Below are 15,990 nucleotides of genomic sequence, written 5' to 3' on the forward strand. Positions count from 1 at the left end.
TATCTTGACACACATATATATATGTAGAGAGAGAGAGAGAGAGACTGAGTGAGAGAGTGTGTGTTTAATTTTAATAGCCCCCGGCGATTTTATCGTAAAATAATATACAATACAAAAAAAATTACCAAAACAAAAGTTACTCAGATTGGAGATGTACACCTTTGACCTTGAACCTAACTTTGACCTTATTTCGACGTTAACACGATTTTTTTTAAAGCATTGACCAATTTTTGTCCCCGCAAATGAAAAGAGCAAAAAAAAATTATATTTAAATATATAGTCACACATATGACCTTAAACCTCTTATGAAGGTCATACCGCCTTTGAAATACTATGTATATACAATTAAACCTCGCTAATTTAACTCTGAATCAAAATCCTTGCAAATAGTGAAATTCCGAATTATGGATCACTTTTAATCTGAACTTCTATGAACGTGTGCGTAATTTAGATTAATCTCAAAGTGTAAATTTTTGTCAGTGAAATCAATAAAAAAAGAAATATAAAAATGAAAAATTTCAATTATGCAATTTTAATTTACAACTTACTGTCACAAATTGTTTATATGTACTCTACTACATACTTAAAAAAAAAAAAAATTGTTAATTATTTAAAATACCTAATTAGTAAAGCGTTCTTAAACTAACAAAGTCGTTTTAAAAATTAGCCTACAGTATTTCATTTGAAAAGGTTTTAAATTTATTTTGATACGACATCCTGTTTCATTTCGATTAACTTGAAGAAATATTGATTATATTCACTGTTTGTATTATACAACTTTAATAATAAATCAACATTGTTTATAGCGCCACTTAGTTTTACAATTTCTTCTCGGATTTCTTCACAGTTGTCTTCCTCACTATCAAAACAATCAGCTAAACGTTCGTCTACGGCAGCCGTTACTTCTTGTTCCGTCTGGACAGCATAACCAAATTCATCTTCATCTGCATTTAACCAATCTACTATGTGTTCCACGGTACATTCTACTCTAGCATTTTCTAAAATATTCGTTATTCTTCTTCAACTTCGCTGAAGTCTTGTTCGTGTTTTCCATCTAGAAAAATGTTTTCCATGCGTTTGAAATCGTCGTTGATTTTACCTCCTTCCAACTCGAAGCCCAGTTGAATATGAAATTTTTTATAATGCAATTATTCAGATTAATTAATGTCTGCTCACTTCTTATGTCACGGAAGTCTCAATCATTTTCGCAAAAAGTATACAATCTTGAAGTTATTTCTTTTTATTCAAACGTTTACAACTAAGGATAACGCCTTGAACCGTCGGTTGGCTAAACGCTGATGAATTCGGTTATATAAATAAATATTTAGTTTTCAATTACCACGCAATTACTATGTAAAATTGCAAGGCATACAATTGTAGAACAATGTCCGCCTCGGTTCAGTACCTAAGGTAGTTTTCACTATTCCATACATGTATATTTAGCCGGTTCAATAATACAGGGTTATCATAAAAGAATGGTGCGGTTTTGAACGTGGTTTAAATTAAAACAGAATTATAATGTGTTTTAACTTAACAGTTTATGTTTTTTATTTTTCAAATTTGTCGTCTGAAACATTTTTTTACATAATTAATAAATTTCAATATGTGCGCCTTTAGTCGCTCGACAAATGTCCAAACGATACTCTACTTCTCTCCAAACATTAGTTAACATTTCCTCGTTAATGGTTGTCATTGCTTCATTAATCCTGTTTTTTAAGTGGATTAGGTCGCGAATTTTTTGTGTATAAACAACGCATTTGATGTACCCCCACAAGAAAAAATCGCGAGGTGTCAGGTCTGGACTACTTGGAGGCCAAAGTACGGGTCCTTGACGGCCTATCCATCGATCTCCAAATTTTTCGATCAAAGTGTCCGTGACCACTGTATTGAAGTACGGGGGAGCACCATCATGTTGGAAATGAAGTCGATGAATGTTTTCGAGTTTATCCGGCTGAGGAAAGCAATAATTATCATGTCAAGATACACAACTCCATTAATTGTTTTTTTCAGAAAAGAAAGGCCCTATTACACGATTTTTCATCACACCACACCAAATATTAACTTTAGACGAATCGCGTTGTTTCTTAATAACGGCGTGTGGGTTTTCAGAGCCCCATATTCGTGAATTGTGTCTGTTATAAGATCCATTCACATGGAATATAGCTTGGTCTGTAAAAATTATATCGTCTAAAAATGATTTTTTTTCACTTATTCTGTCCGACATTTCAACAGGGAAATTTTCGTTTTACACCATCATCGGGTTTCAATTCCTGCAGTATCTGGATTTTATAAGCGTGTAATTTCAGTTTTTTATGTAAAACTTTGTGAACTGTTGATTTTGAAATACCTAATTCGACGCTTCGACGGCGGAAAGACTTCCCAGGACTTCTAATTGCCGATTGTCTAATTAGTTCAACCGTTTCGTCTGGTACACTTGGTCTGCCGAATGATTTCTGTTTCTTAACCGATCTGGTTTCTTCGAATTGTTTGAACCAACGAGTTATGTTATTTTTGTTTGGCGGATCTCTTCCGAATTCACGTCGAAACGCACGTTGAACTAAAACTATTGATTTTAATCCAGTCATCAATAAAACACACTTTGCTTTGTTTTTATCCGAGAACATAGTAACTCACTAAACTCACCGCAATAACTGTACAAGAACTGACGTTGTGGTTACAACTGCTGATAAACAAACTTATGGGTTGGAGGCTTTCAGGGATACCAATATAATATCTAGAAATTTCCCTACAATCTTCGTATGAATTACTGAAACCGCATCATTCTTTTATGATTACTCTGTATATAGAAAATAAAGTCACTGTTTAGTTTCTATTTAAATGCACATTTTGTTATGTCTTATTATTGATACAAGTTTATCCTTATTTTAGTGGTTTATTTTATTACACTTTTAGTTTAATATGTGAACTAATGAGTTTATATGATGATGGTGACATGATGAAATAATTAATACCGAATTATTCGATATTACTAATAATATATTATAAATATCACCTGGTAAAAGCCAACACAATATAACAAATAGCTTTGTAAGAGTAAAAAAAACGTGACAGAGTTAATTTATTTATAATTATAGAGAAGATGGTGCATGGAACATACCACAATAATACAGATATTGTAATTAAATACAGAAGTAAAGATACTGTACACATAAAAAAAAAACTGCTCTCAGGAAATAATGAATCACATTTTACACAAACTGTGTACAGTTCAGATTTATGTTACATATTTTTGTTTACTTAAATTGAGTCTAAACTTCTGAAAAAAAATAAAGAACCACAGAAACAACAAATTTTTTTCCAAAAATAATAATTTTTGGGCGAAAAGAATTACAGAATTTTCGGATTAGTGAAGTCCGAATTAGTGAAGTTTTAGTGTATAAATACATTTTATTTATCACTTACATTTTGTAAAACTTATTTCATTACCTTAAACTAATTCAATATTTAATTTTATTAATTAAATTTTATAAAAATTATTGAATTACTTTTAAAAATTAAAAGATTACCCTCTTGATGTAGTAGTCTAACGTAATTGCATTTGGTTAGTAAATACTGGGTTCCACTTATTTTTTTTCAATAGTAATCTGTCAACAGCTTAGTAGTCTGTCATGTTTAAGTTACAAAACAATTTGCCAGCTTTCTTAAGAAGAAGACGTATTTATAATTAAATATCCCTCAGTATTAACCAGTGCAAAAGATCATACAAACACTGAAGTTTGCTATGTTTCATAAAAAACCAACAAAATAAATTTCAAGGTCCTTAAATTATTTTTATTCCTAGATTTCTTTGATATGGCGTTATAAAACATTTTAAATACAACTATTTCTGTAATAATTTTTATTAGGTTAATTTTATGTTACGGGTGTTACTAGTAGATTACTAATAGATTTTTGTTCGTTAGAGGAATTTTTTGCCATTTGCAATCAAATTAATTATAATGGCAATATATGTATATATATATATATATATATATATATTTTTTTATATATATAAGAACGGTATAGCGGACCTGAGTAACGGATTCCTGCCAATAAAGAAGAAAGTATACAAAATATAATAATTAGAGGAATTCAGAAAGGAACTAAAAGAAACTTTTAGAAAAAGTAACAGGTCCGTTTAACAATGGTCTTTTGTAATACTGCCTATTGACACACGAAACACATGTCGTTCCGTTGAGAAGAATGACCAACGTTTGGAATTTCATGAGAAATGAGAGGGCGGTCGATCATTCTGACGCTACGAGTTGGATCCTGTCCGGCATTAAATACTCCGAGAAAGACTAGTTGAAAGTTACTTCCTTTAGGATAGTTTGCGAGATGAAGTCTGCGATATAAGTTCTGCGAATCAGTCCGTGAGACGTGAGTCAGCGAGAGTATTCTGAGAGGAGGTCAGTGAAGGAGCGAATTTCGAGCGCAAATACGATGTAACTAAGGCGATGCCACAAGTAACTCTAGTACACGAAAACAAGGAATTGGTCGATGAGTTACTGTAAGACTATAAGTCAAAGAGATAATGTACTAAATTTCATTCATGAACTGTTAGGATAGATTTATTTGTAAATAGCAAAGGTATTTGTAGTGAAAGAACTTTATATTTGTGTTATCTATTGTTTTTAATCCAAGACTAGTGGTTAAAAGTGTAAAGATTAGCTGTCATATTATGTCTTTTGTCAATGGGACTGAATTCTGGTTTTCTTAATTTTTCTACCTGTGAATAAATTTGACGATTACTTTAAACTCTGTTTTGTTTGTAATCTCCGATTATTATTATTTTTATTAACATTTACGATAATTTGTTTGTTATTGACATCTTATATCATTATCATTGTTTACTGTTGCCATTATTGTCATTATTCTAATTATTATTGTGGAATGTTTTATTTTAATGTTTGTGATTATTATTACCATTATTCTGATTATTATTGTGGTTGTGATTACTATACTTTTTTATTATTTGTTTAATGATTGTCGTTCTATTATTGTCATTATTATTGATTTATCTGGTTATACTTTTGTTTTGAAACCAATAAATTATCAACTCTCAATATCCTGATCAAGCCGCGAACACGGGACACTATATAGATATAAACAAATAGACATACAGAATAAAGTTTGAAGGAGTTGAAAACAATGAAAAATTACAATAACGCGCATTACCGAACAATTGAGTGAAGATTGTTTTCCATTGCAAATCAGAGTACAATAGGAAAACGGATGACGAAAAATATGACATGAAATTTCACTTCTAGGGGGAAACCATGTCACGTAACGTCATACAAGAAACTCCAGTATTACAATTTAAATGTAAAACTCAGAATAAAGAGCAAACAAAAAGATACGATGGGATTTTTGAACGATCTGTTAGGTTATGTTAAAAAAATTCTGGTGATCGTTATTTTTCCTGTAATCCGACGGTGAAAATTTAGAGCTCGTTTTATCAGTAGAATCATTTTTTTTTACATGTTCATGGGTGTACTTCATATTCATACTTCTGAGAAGGATGTTGCCAAAGAATTTTCAACCATTGTTTTAACACATGCATTTAATATTTTTCTACCAATTGGTTTGTATTTATGAGTAAAGTATTCGTGGATAGAAAATACGTGCTTACTTATATTCTGACTAGGTAAATCGGAGAAATATATCAATAGTTTTAGGTTTAGTAATAACAAAAATAGATGTTTAGACACCCGAACGTGTGCGCCTGTGTGTGCTGTATATATATATTTGTTTCTGTTTGCGCGCGCGCGGGTGTGTGTGTTTGTGTGTGTATTAGAAATTTATATTTATTTTTCTAATCACTCCCTATTTACTTAAAACAGTAAAAATTATTAATTTTTTAACAAATTAGTTCACACTTTGATGAATCCTTGAGATGAAAAATTTGATGTAATTCATTTTTATTTCCGTGGAAAGAAAAATATCAGGAAATCTTATCATAACTTATCCTTGATTTATCACGCAGCTTGAAAAATTCTCCTTCATTTCCTTTATTCCTTCTGCTATTAACATGTTGAATAGCAAAGTTATTGTTTCTCTTATATAATTTGATGTCTTGTACTATTATCATAACATTGAGATTCTTACCCAGATTGTAATTAATATTTTGTTTTATTACAACAATTAAAATATATTTTTGTTAATTTTTCCAGTAACTGTTGAAACCCTCAAATACTATGAAGAAAGCTTAATTATTCTTCACTCTGCCTCCTAAAATAAATCTGGTATTCGAAATGGCATCTTTCTTATCCTTTTAACCAGCCAGTAATCATTTTATACATTCCATCGCCTCTCGATCCTTTCATCTCTAATCTTTTATTAAAATTAAAATAAACAATCATTAAATAAAAAAAAAGTTTTGATTTATTTTACATAAAACAAAAAGAGATTAAGAATGTCATCCTATAAAAATTTCATTAGTTTCTTTTGTCATGCTGCAATTTTCATATATAAAAGTATATTTATATTTTAGAAGGAATTGAAAAGAATTGGTGTGTTTCAGTTGTGTTTAAGTGTATTGCTCTCAAATATGTATAATTAGGAATTAAAAAAAAAATAGAAAGTATTGATCAGGGGCTATGGCAGGGATCCAATCTCTCTCCGAATTTACTTTCCCGTCTAGCGCTATAGGTGTAGAAGGGAAAATATTGTAATCGGTCGAGTTTGGGCATATGCGATTTTCACGGACGTTTTGACATCTAAGCAACCCAAAAAATTAAAAAAAAAGGATCCAAATTTTCCGGATGTTTGTATGTATGCGTGAGTGTTCGGTCTTGCACGCCTTATATTTTTAGATCTACTGGTCCAATTTTGACTAAACTTGGTCAGATTACTTCAATATATTGGGCATTGATGCCCTGAAATTTTCAATTTAAAAGTTCAAAGGCGTGAGTCTGTAGAGCAAGGACGCGTAATTAACGTCTTATTTTTCTTAGGCACATTGATTAATAATTGAAAAGTAATATTTGGCAAAAATATTTCAAAATCGCACCCTCACCCCAAAAAATGTTTTAAAATAGTGGCTATGGGTATACTGCGTCAAATACTACCCCATGTCACCAAAAGGAGTACTAGTGTAGCACAGACGTTCTAAATTAAATTACGTGTAAGCCGCGTGATGGGACAACTGTGTTGTCAGCTTTTTTTCTTATAATGCATTTGGTTAAGTTCTTCGGGAATGGGAATCATTTATCATAATTTGGTTATGGCATTAACCAAATTTCTACTTTACGATTTTAATTAAACTTTAAGCAGACATTTATTCTACTTAAAGTAGTGAAATTGGGTCCTTGCTTTGTTATTTTCTGATGACCAAATTGTAACAACTAATGATGAAGATGTTCTAATAAAGGAATATTTAAATTAGCTAATAGTGACAAGAGGGAATTTACATATTTCAGTAACGGAAAACAAATTACGGCTTTTATAGAATAAACCGCAGATTGTAATTGATGATTATTCTATTAAGAAACTCAATAGTTTTAAATTTCTTAAATGAAAAATAACCTATTAAGGTATGAAATTGATAATAACATAATAATATGAAGCTGTTTATTTGAAAAGTATGCTTAAAAGTAAAATAAGACGATAAACTCTCTTGAAATTAAAAAAAAAAAATGTCAGATTTAGATTGTTAATTTGGGACCAGATGTCTCGCTAACAATTAAGAAAACTGGAGGAATAATTGTATTACTCAATTGTAATAACTATGGAATCTAGAGATGTGGTTCTAGTGACCTGTTGTAAGGTTTAGAACGCTTGACAGAAGGCACTATTATTCCGAATTGAAATTTTTTCTCTCTAAATTTTAATGTTAATGAAAATAAATAACAGTTGCTCAAGCAAATTGGTAAAATGAACGCAGATCGAACTTCAACATTTATTAAGGAATATGTGCTAAGGTGGGTGGTAGTTTGGGAAGCCTAAACCAGATATTGAGAGATCAATTTTAAATAAGAAATATAAAATTGGATGACGGAAGAAGTAAATTCTTTCATACTTATAGAAAAGAAAGAACAATAATTGGGTATCCTAATTTTTCTCTCCTTGCCGTTGGTGAGGGGGCTTGAGTGCTCAGGGATACAGAGTAGCTGGACCGAAGGTGCAACCATATCGGAGAGGTATCTGTTGAGAGCCAGACTAAGGAATGATTCCTGAAAGAGGGCAGCAGCTCTTTCAGTAGTTGTTAGGGGCGTGAGTCACAATGACTTAAACGGCCGTATCAACATCACTCAGTCCTCTGAGTACTGCGCAGCTGAAAGCAATGGAAAACTACAGCTGCTTTTTTTCCAAGAAAATGTGGCTCTCTGCATTTTCACATAGCAACAATGGAGGCGCCTTCCTTGGTAAAATATTCCGGAGGTAAAATAGTCCCCCGTTCGGATCTCTGGGTGGGGACTACTAAGGAAGGGGTCACCAGAAAATTAAAAAATAACATTCTACGAGTCGGAGCGTGGAATGTTAGAAGCTTAAAAAAGGTTGGTAGGCTAGAAAATTTAAAAAGGGAAATGGATAGGGTGAATGTGGATATAGTAGGAATTAGTGAGGTTCGGTGGGAAGAGGAAGGCGACTTTTGGTCAGGTGATTTTAGAGTAATTAACTCAGCGTCAAATAATGGGCAGGCAGGAGTAGGTTTCGTGATGAACAAGAAGATAGGGAGGAGAGTGGAGTATTTCAAAACGCATAGCGATAGAATCATTGTAATAAGGATAAAATCAAAACCTAAACCGACAACGATTGTTAACGTTTATATGCCTACAAGCGCCCATGATGATGATGAGGTAGAGTGTGTATACGAAGAGATTGATGAAGCAATTAAACACGTAAAGGGAGATGAAAATTTAATAATAGTTGGAGATTGGAATGCAAGCATTGGAAAAGGCAAGGAAGGAAATATAGTGGGTGAATATGGGCTGGGCAAAAGGAATGAAAGAGGGGACCGACTTATAGAATTTTGCACGAAGTATAATTTAGTAATTGCCAACACCCAATTTAAAAATCATAATAGAAGAATATACACTTGGAAAAAGCCAGGCGATACTGGAAGGTATCAGATAGATTATATCATGGTTAAGCAAAGATTTAGAAATCAACTCGTTGACTGCAAAACTTACCCTGGAGCAGACATTGATAGCGACCATAATTTGGTGATAATGAAATGTAGATTGGGGTTTAAAAACCTGAAGAAAAGTTGTCAGATGAATCGGTGGAATTTAGAGAAGCTTGAGGAAGAGGAGGTAAAGAAGATTTTTGAGGAGGACATCGCAAGAGGTCTGAGTAAAAAAGATATGGTAGAAAATGTAGAAGAAGAATGGGAGAATGTTAAAAAGGAAATTCTTAAATCAGCTGAAGCAAACTTAGGCGGAATAAAGAGAACTGGTAGAAAACCTTGGGTTTCAGACGATATATTGCAGCTGATGGATGAACGTAGAAAATATAAGAATGCTAATGATGAAGAAAGTAAAAGGAACTATCGGCAATTAAGAAATGCTATAAACAGGAAGTGCAAACTAGCTAAAGAAGAGTGGATTAAAGAAAAGTGTTCAGAAGTGGAAAGAGAAATGAACATTGGTAAAATTGACGGAGCATACAGGAAAGTTAAGGAAAATTTTGGGGTACATAAATTAAAATCTAATAATGTGTTAAACAAAGATGGTACACCAATATATAATACGAAAGGTAAAGTCGATAGATGGGTGGAATATATTGAAGAGTTATACGGAGGAAATGAATTAGAAAATGGTGTTATAGAGGAAGAAGAGGAAGTTGAGGAGGATGAAATGGGAGAAACAATACTGAGATCTGAATTTAAGAGAGCATTAAAAGATTTAAATGGCAGAAAGGCTCCTGGAATAGACGGAATACCTGTAGAATTACTGCGCAGTGCAGGTGAGGAAGCGATTGATAGATTATACAAACTGGTGTGTAATATTTATGAAAAAGGGGAATTTCCGTCAGACTTCAAAAAAAGTGTTATAGTTATGATACCAAAGAAAGCAGGGGCAGATAAATGTGAAGAATACAGAACAATTAGTTTAACTAGTCATGCATCAAAAATCTTAACTAGAATTTTATACAGAAGAATTGAGAGGAGAGTGGAAGAAGTGTTAGGAGAAGACCAATTTGGTTTCAGGAAAAGTATAGGGACAAGGGAAGCAATTTTAGGCCTCAGATTAATAGTAGAAGGAAGATTAAAGAAAAACAAACCAACATACTTGGCGTTTATAGACCTAGAAAAGGCTTTTGATAACGTAGATTGGAATAAAATGTTCAGCATTTTAAAAAAATTAGGGTTCAAATACAGAGATAGAAGAACAATTGCTAACATGTACAGGAACCAAACAGCAACAATAACAATTGAAGAACATAAGAAAGAAGCCCTAATAAGAAAGGGAGTCCGACAAGGATGTTCCCTATCTCCGTTACTTTTTAATCTTTACATGGAACTAGCAGTTAATGATATTAAAGAACAATTTAGATTCGGAGTAACAGTACAAGGTGAAAAGATAAAGATGCTACGATTTGCTGATGATATAGTAATTCTAGCCGAGAGTAAAAAGGATTTAGAAGAAACAATGAACGGCATAAATGAAGTCCTACACAAGAACTATCGCATGAAAATAAACAAGAACAAAACAAAAGTAATGAAATGTAGTAGAAATAACAAAGATGGACCCCTGAATGTGAAAATAGGAGGAGAAAAGATTATGGAGGTAGAAGAATTTTGTTATTTGGGAAGTAAAATTACTAAAGATGGACGAAGCAGGAGCGATATAAAATGCCGAATAGCACAAGCTAAACGAGCCTTCAGTAAGAAATATAATTTGTTTACATCAAAAATGAATTTAAATGTCAGGAAAAGATTTTTGAAAGTGTATGTTTGGAGTGTCGCTTTATATGGAAGTGAAACTTGGACAATCGGAGTATCTGAGAAGAAAAGATTAGAAGCTTTTGAAATGTGGTGCTATAGGAGAATGTTAAAAATCAGATGGGTGGATAAAGTGACAAATGAAGAGGTATTGCGGCAAATAGATGAAGAAAGAAGCATTTGGAAGAATATAGTTAAAAGAAGAGACAGACTTATAGGCCACATACTAAGGCATCCTGGAATAGTCGCTTTAATATTGGAAGGACAGGTAGAAGGGAAAAATTGTGTAGGCAGGCCACGTTTGGAGTATGTAAAACAAATTGTTGGGGATGTAGGATGTAGAGGGTATACTGAAATGAAACGACTAGCACTAGATAGGGAATCTTGGAGAGCTGCATCAAACCAGTCAAATGACTGAAGACAAAAAAAAAAAAAAAAAAAATTTTTCTCTGAACCGGTCTTCTCTATTATTTTTTAAGTGCGTTTACTAGACATGAATGATGTTCTGATTTTACCTGTACGGATACAAGTTTATATGTTTGTTGATTAGCGAGATAGAACCTATAAATTATGACCTAAACTTACGAAATTCAAAGCGGATTGGAGGGTATAAAAGATGATGATATAAAAATGTATGCAAACGTATGAAATTTGACCTAAAATGTAATAGAAGTTAAGATAAAAAAAAGTTGATGAGAAATGACAATCTACACTACCGCCGCCTCATATCTTCAGCACGATACAAAATGCTTCACCCACAAGTTAGTTTTAAGTATATTTCAAACAGTTGAGATTCATTCTGTTCACCCATAGAAGAATAAGAAATTTTCTCTCACGAAGAGAAAAGTGTATCACTAATCATGCATTTTACATAAAAAAGCTTTAATATTTGCTGTCCCTTCTCTGATTGTATTTTAAAAATTACACCACAAACAAATTGAGGTTGCTCTCAAGGAACCATCTGTCGCATCTCCATAATCTTTAATTTTTGAATTGATTGTAATAAATTTAATTAATCATTTCTTAAGAGATCATTGCCATTATTATATCTGTTTTATTCGTAATAATTAACTTATTTTAGTTACAACACCGAAAAATTATAACTAATGGGTGATATAATAATTAATATAGATATATATTATACCCATTAAATAAAACCGTAGCGTAATAAAAATATTTCTGTAGTTTTGTTTTTTACAGCTTCTCGTTTTTTAAAACTAACCATAATTTTTATATTAGAATACGTTATCTGTAATATAATTTTAACGTTGGTAATAATTAGGTAAGCTGGTGACAACAAACTTATTGCAACTACTTGGTTTTTTATTAAAAAGAGACAGTAATTCTTCTAGTGTAGTTGACATGAGAAAAAATGAGATAATCAGGGTTTTTCAAATGTAGAAATGAGTTACTAAGATAGAAAAATGGACTGTCAGATCATAATAAGTTGATCGTAAGTATGAGTCATGTAGCCGATATACAAAAATTTTAAAATTATTACTAATTCTTTGTGTTTATGAATTTGCAATATTTTTTAAAAAGAATAGTCATTTATTTTAAAAAATCTGATGGGAACATCTCATGACTTTCTTGAACGTCTATTAAATTTCATATATTTTTTTTATTCAAATTTTTCATTACATTCTTTCTTTTTTTTGTTATTATTGAATTATTATTTATTGTAACCTTTTTTAAAAATCAGTGGTTAATAAATTATTAATAAGTCAATATACGTAAATTTAAAAAAAGAGTAAAAAAAAACAAATATAGTCGCATTCGAACCGATGTGCCTTCCCCTTGTAAGATCCAAATAATTCATTAATTTAAATTTTATTTGGCTATAACTCTGAAACCAATGAAAATAGTACCACTTATATATTCGTTGAAAAGCTCTCAATGAGGGCTTATTACTGCAGTTAAGAAAAAGCCCAAAATCCAAACAATTTGGATTTTGGACATTTTTGCGCACTTTTGATCCAGTCGATTGGAATCAAAAGAGGAGGTGCACTACTAGATGCTATAACAGTCCTAAATCCAAAATTTCAACATTTTACCTCTAATCGTGTTTGAATTATGCGAAATATATACGTACATAAGTACAGTCGTCACGCTGCAACTAGTCAAAATGTATTCAGGGATGGTCAAAATGGATATTTCCGTTGAAATTTGAAAACAGATATTTTTCGCGATTACAATACTTCCTTACAAGGAAGTCAAACAATTTTACCAAAAAATTAGACAGTAAATGTTTTCATGTAACTCAATTAACTCAATACAATAATTAAACTCAAAAGAAAGGCCTTATTAAACTTCCATGGATATTTTTAATAAATTACTGAAACATTGTACAATTACAATTATACAATTTTCTTACACAGAAAAAGTATTAAACTTTCGAAAATTTTTTAAAATAATAATTTAAAAATATAAAAAAAAGGTTTAAATTTTCTGCCGCGGAATGAATTACTTTTTATATTTAGTATCTTCATGTATTTTATTTTAGTATTATGTATATGTATTTTAAATAATTGTACTTTAACCACATCTATTTTTTTTTTTTAATTAATTTTATATTTTTCAATGCTGCTATGGAAAAGATTTTATTACGGTTTTCCTTTATCCATCCAGATAAATGCTGAAGCATTTCCTCGATATTATTACTTGTGTAGCATACTTATCTATTACTGATAATATCAATATAATGTATTATTTTATATTGATTTAGCCCTTTCACTGCAGATGTGGTAGATCTACCACATGAGAGCACTACGTAACTTACTGATGTAATAGATCTACCACCCATCTTTACCTTAGAAGCGCCTCACTTCTACATCCTGACCACCGTAGGGGAAGACACTCTCCGCCGCCCTCTCCGCACAAGCCTTCACGGACTTTACCGGAGGTCATCTTCAAAACCTCGGCTTTTTCCAGTCTGCCTGGACCAGGATTCCACCGTTGCGAATGCCACGAGTGACATTCCAGTCGGTGTACTGCTGAACTCAAAACAAAACACATCTCATCGAGTTTTAAGCAAGACTGACAATATCTTTCTAAACAAAGTAACTGAACTACCTACCACCTTACTTCTACAGCTTAGTGGTGGGGATTTGTTATTTTTTTTTTTATTTTTTTTTTTTTAAAGCGAAAAACGATTGATCGTTATCATCGCCCGGAAAATAAATAAATAAACAAATAAAAGTAAAAGTAAAAGTAATTAAAACTTAAAACTACTATCACAGGATGCAAAATCCGGAATGGGTGTAAAAGGCCCATTCTCGGATAACAAAAACACTAACATGTAACTTAAAACTACGTTAAAAACTATCATATTAAAACTAAATAAAACTTAAAACTAAAAAAAGAGATAAAACTTACAACTAATATCACAGACGAATTTAAAAAACATAAAAAAAAACAAAATAAGAATATTTATATATAAAACAAAATTCCGATAGGGAGTGTAAAAGGCTCGCTACTCGGATAACAAAAACAATACATAGGACTAGAGTAATTAAATTTTTTGTATTAACCCTATACTACGAAAAAACAGAAACATCCGGTTTAAAACCTCTATATCATTACACAAGATACCACGGATGTTTCTGGGTAGTTTAAATTTACGACCCAATGCCGCATAACATATGCAGTCCACGAGTATGTGGCGCACAGTCACGCGGCAGTTGCATCGTGCGCAAGAGGTGGTTGTCCTCTTGTAAACAAGTACTCGTGTGTCCTATCCGCAATCGACAGAGAACTACTTCCTCACACCGGGGTTTTCTGTATGAGGAGTCCCATGGTAACACAGAATCTTTAATCTGACGGAGTTTATTATCAATGGTAGCCGTCCTGCCACCCTTATCACCTTATCACCTTGCCACCCTGCTCTTAATAATTGTTTTACATAATTAATGAAATCAGAAGTAGCAACTCGGGTGGTGAAAGGAGGCTGGTTACATGCTTCTTTGGCAGCGGAATCTGCATGTTCATTACCTGGAATCCCTACGTGGCTAGGGACCCAGCAAAAACTTAATTCTTTGTTGCGATTATTCAACTCAGCGATTGCGTTGTAAATTTCAATGACGATAGGATATTTAGAATAAAAGTTTTTTAAGGCTTGGAGAGCACTACACGAGTCACTGCAAATAAGAATTTTTCTATATTTAGGGTTAATGATGTTTAGAGCCTTATTTATAGCGTATAGTTCAGCAGTAAACACACTCGTAATACCGGGTAGACCAAACATATAAATTCTCTCATTGACAACAAATGCACACCCAACTGCATCGTTTTGTTTCGATCCATCAGTGTATACAACCGCGTCTGGTTTCATATTGGAGAGAACACACAGAAACATTTGCTGAAAGATAATAGCTGGTGTTGATTGTTTATTGTATGTAGTCAGGTCAAAATTAAAATTTATGAGGTTTATTCTCCATGGAGGATATGAGCAAGGATACATAGGAAAAAATGACGGTGTGTCAACATTTATATGCTGCAGCAGACGCCAGGTACGGACACCTACAGGTGCAGTACGACATGGATGGTCCTCATACTTTCCTAGATTAGGATTTCTAAAGACCGAGTCAAGAACCGGCTGATTTGGCTGTCCTCTGAGACGAGCAAAATAAGATAATAAGAGCTGGTCTCGTCTATCCCAAAGTGATGGTTCACCACAGTCTACAAGTAAGCTTGCGACAGGACTTGATCTAAACGCGCCTGTGGCAAGCCGAAGGAAAGCATGATGTACACTATCCAGCATTTTAAGCACGGTTTGACGAGCTGAAGAGTAGGCGACACAACCATAATCTAAACGGGAGCGAAAAAAGGAATAGTAAAAACGTATCATACATGATCTATCGGCTCCCCAGTTGGTGTTAGTAAGGACTCGCATCATATCTAGAAGTTTGGAACATTTTGTTATCAATTCTTTTAAATGTTTGACCCAAGTAAGACTGCTATCAAAAAATTTGGGGATTTGTTATAGCTATAGTAATCAGTATAGAGGTTCTGTTCAATAATATTCCTGGTTTATAGTGCAAGCCCTTTGTAAATAATATTTTTTACTTACTAACATCAATTTTTCTGGAAAGTTTTTTTTTTTG

This window comes from Lycorma delicatula, chromosome 1 (assembly GCF_047948215.1).
Source record: "Lycorma delicatula isolate Av1 chromosome 1, ASM4794821v1, whole genome shotgun sequence".
Taxonomy (NCBI): domain Eukaryota; kingdom Metazoa; phylum Arthropoda; class Insecta; order Hemiptera; family Fulgoridae; genus Lycorma; species Lycorma delicatula.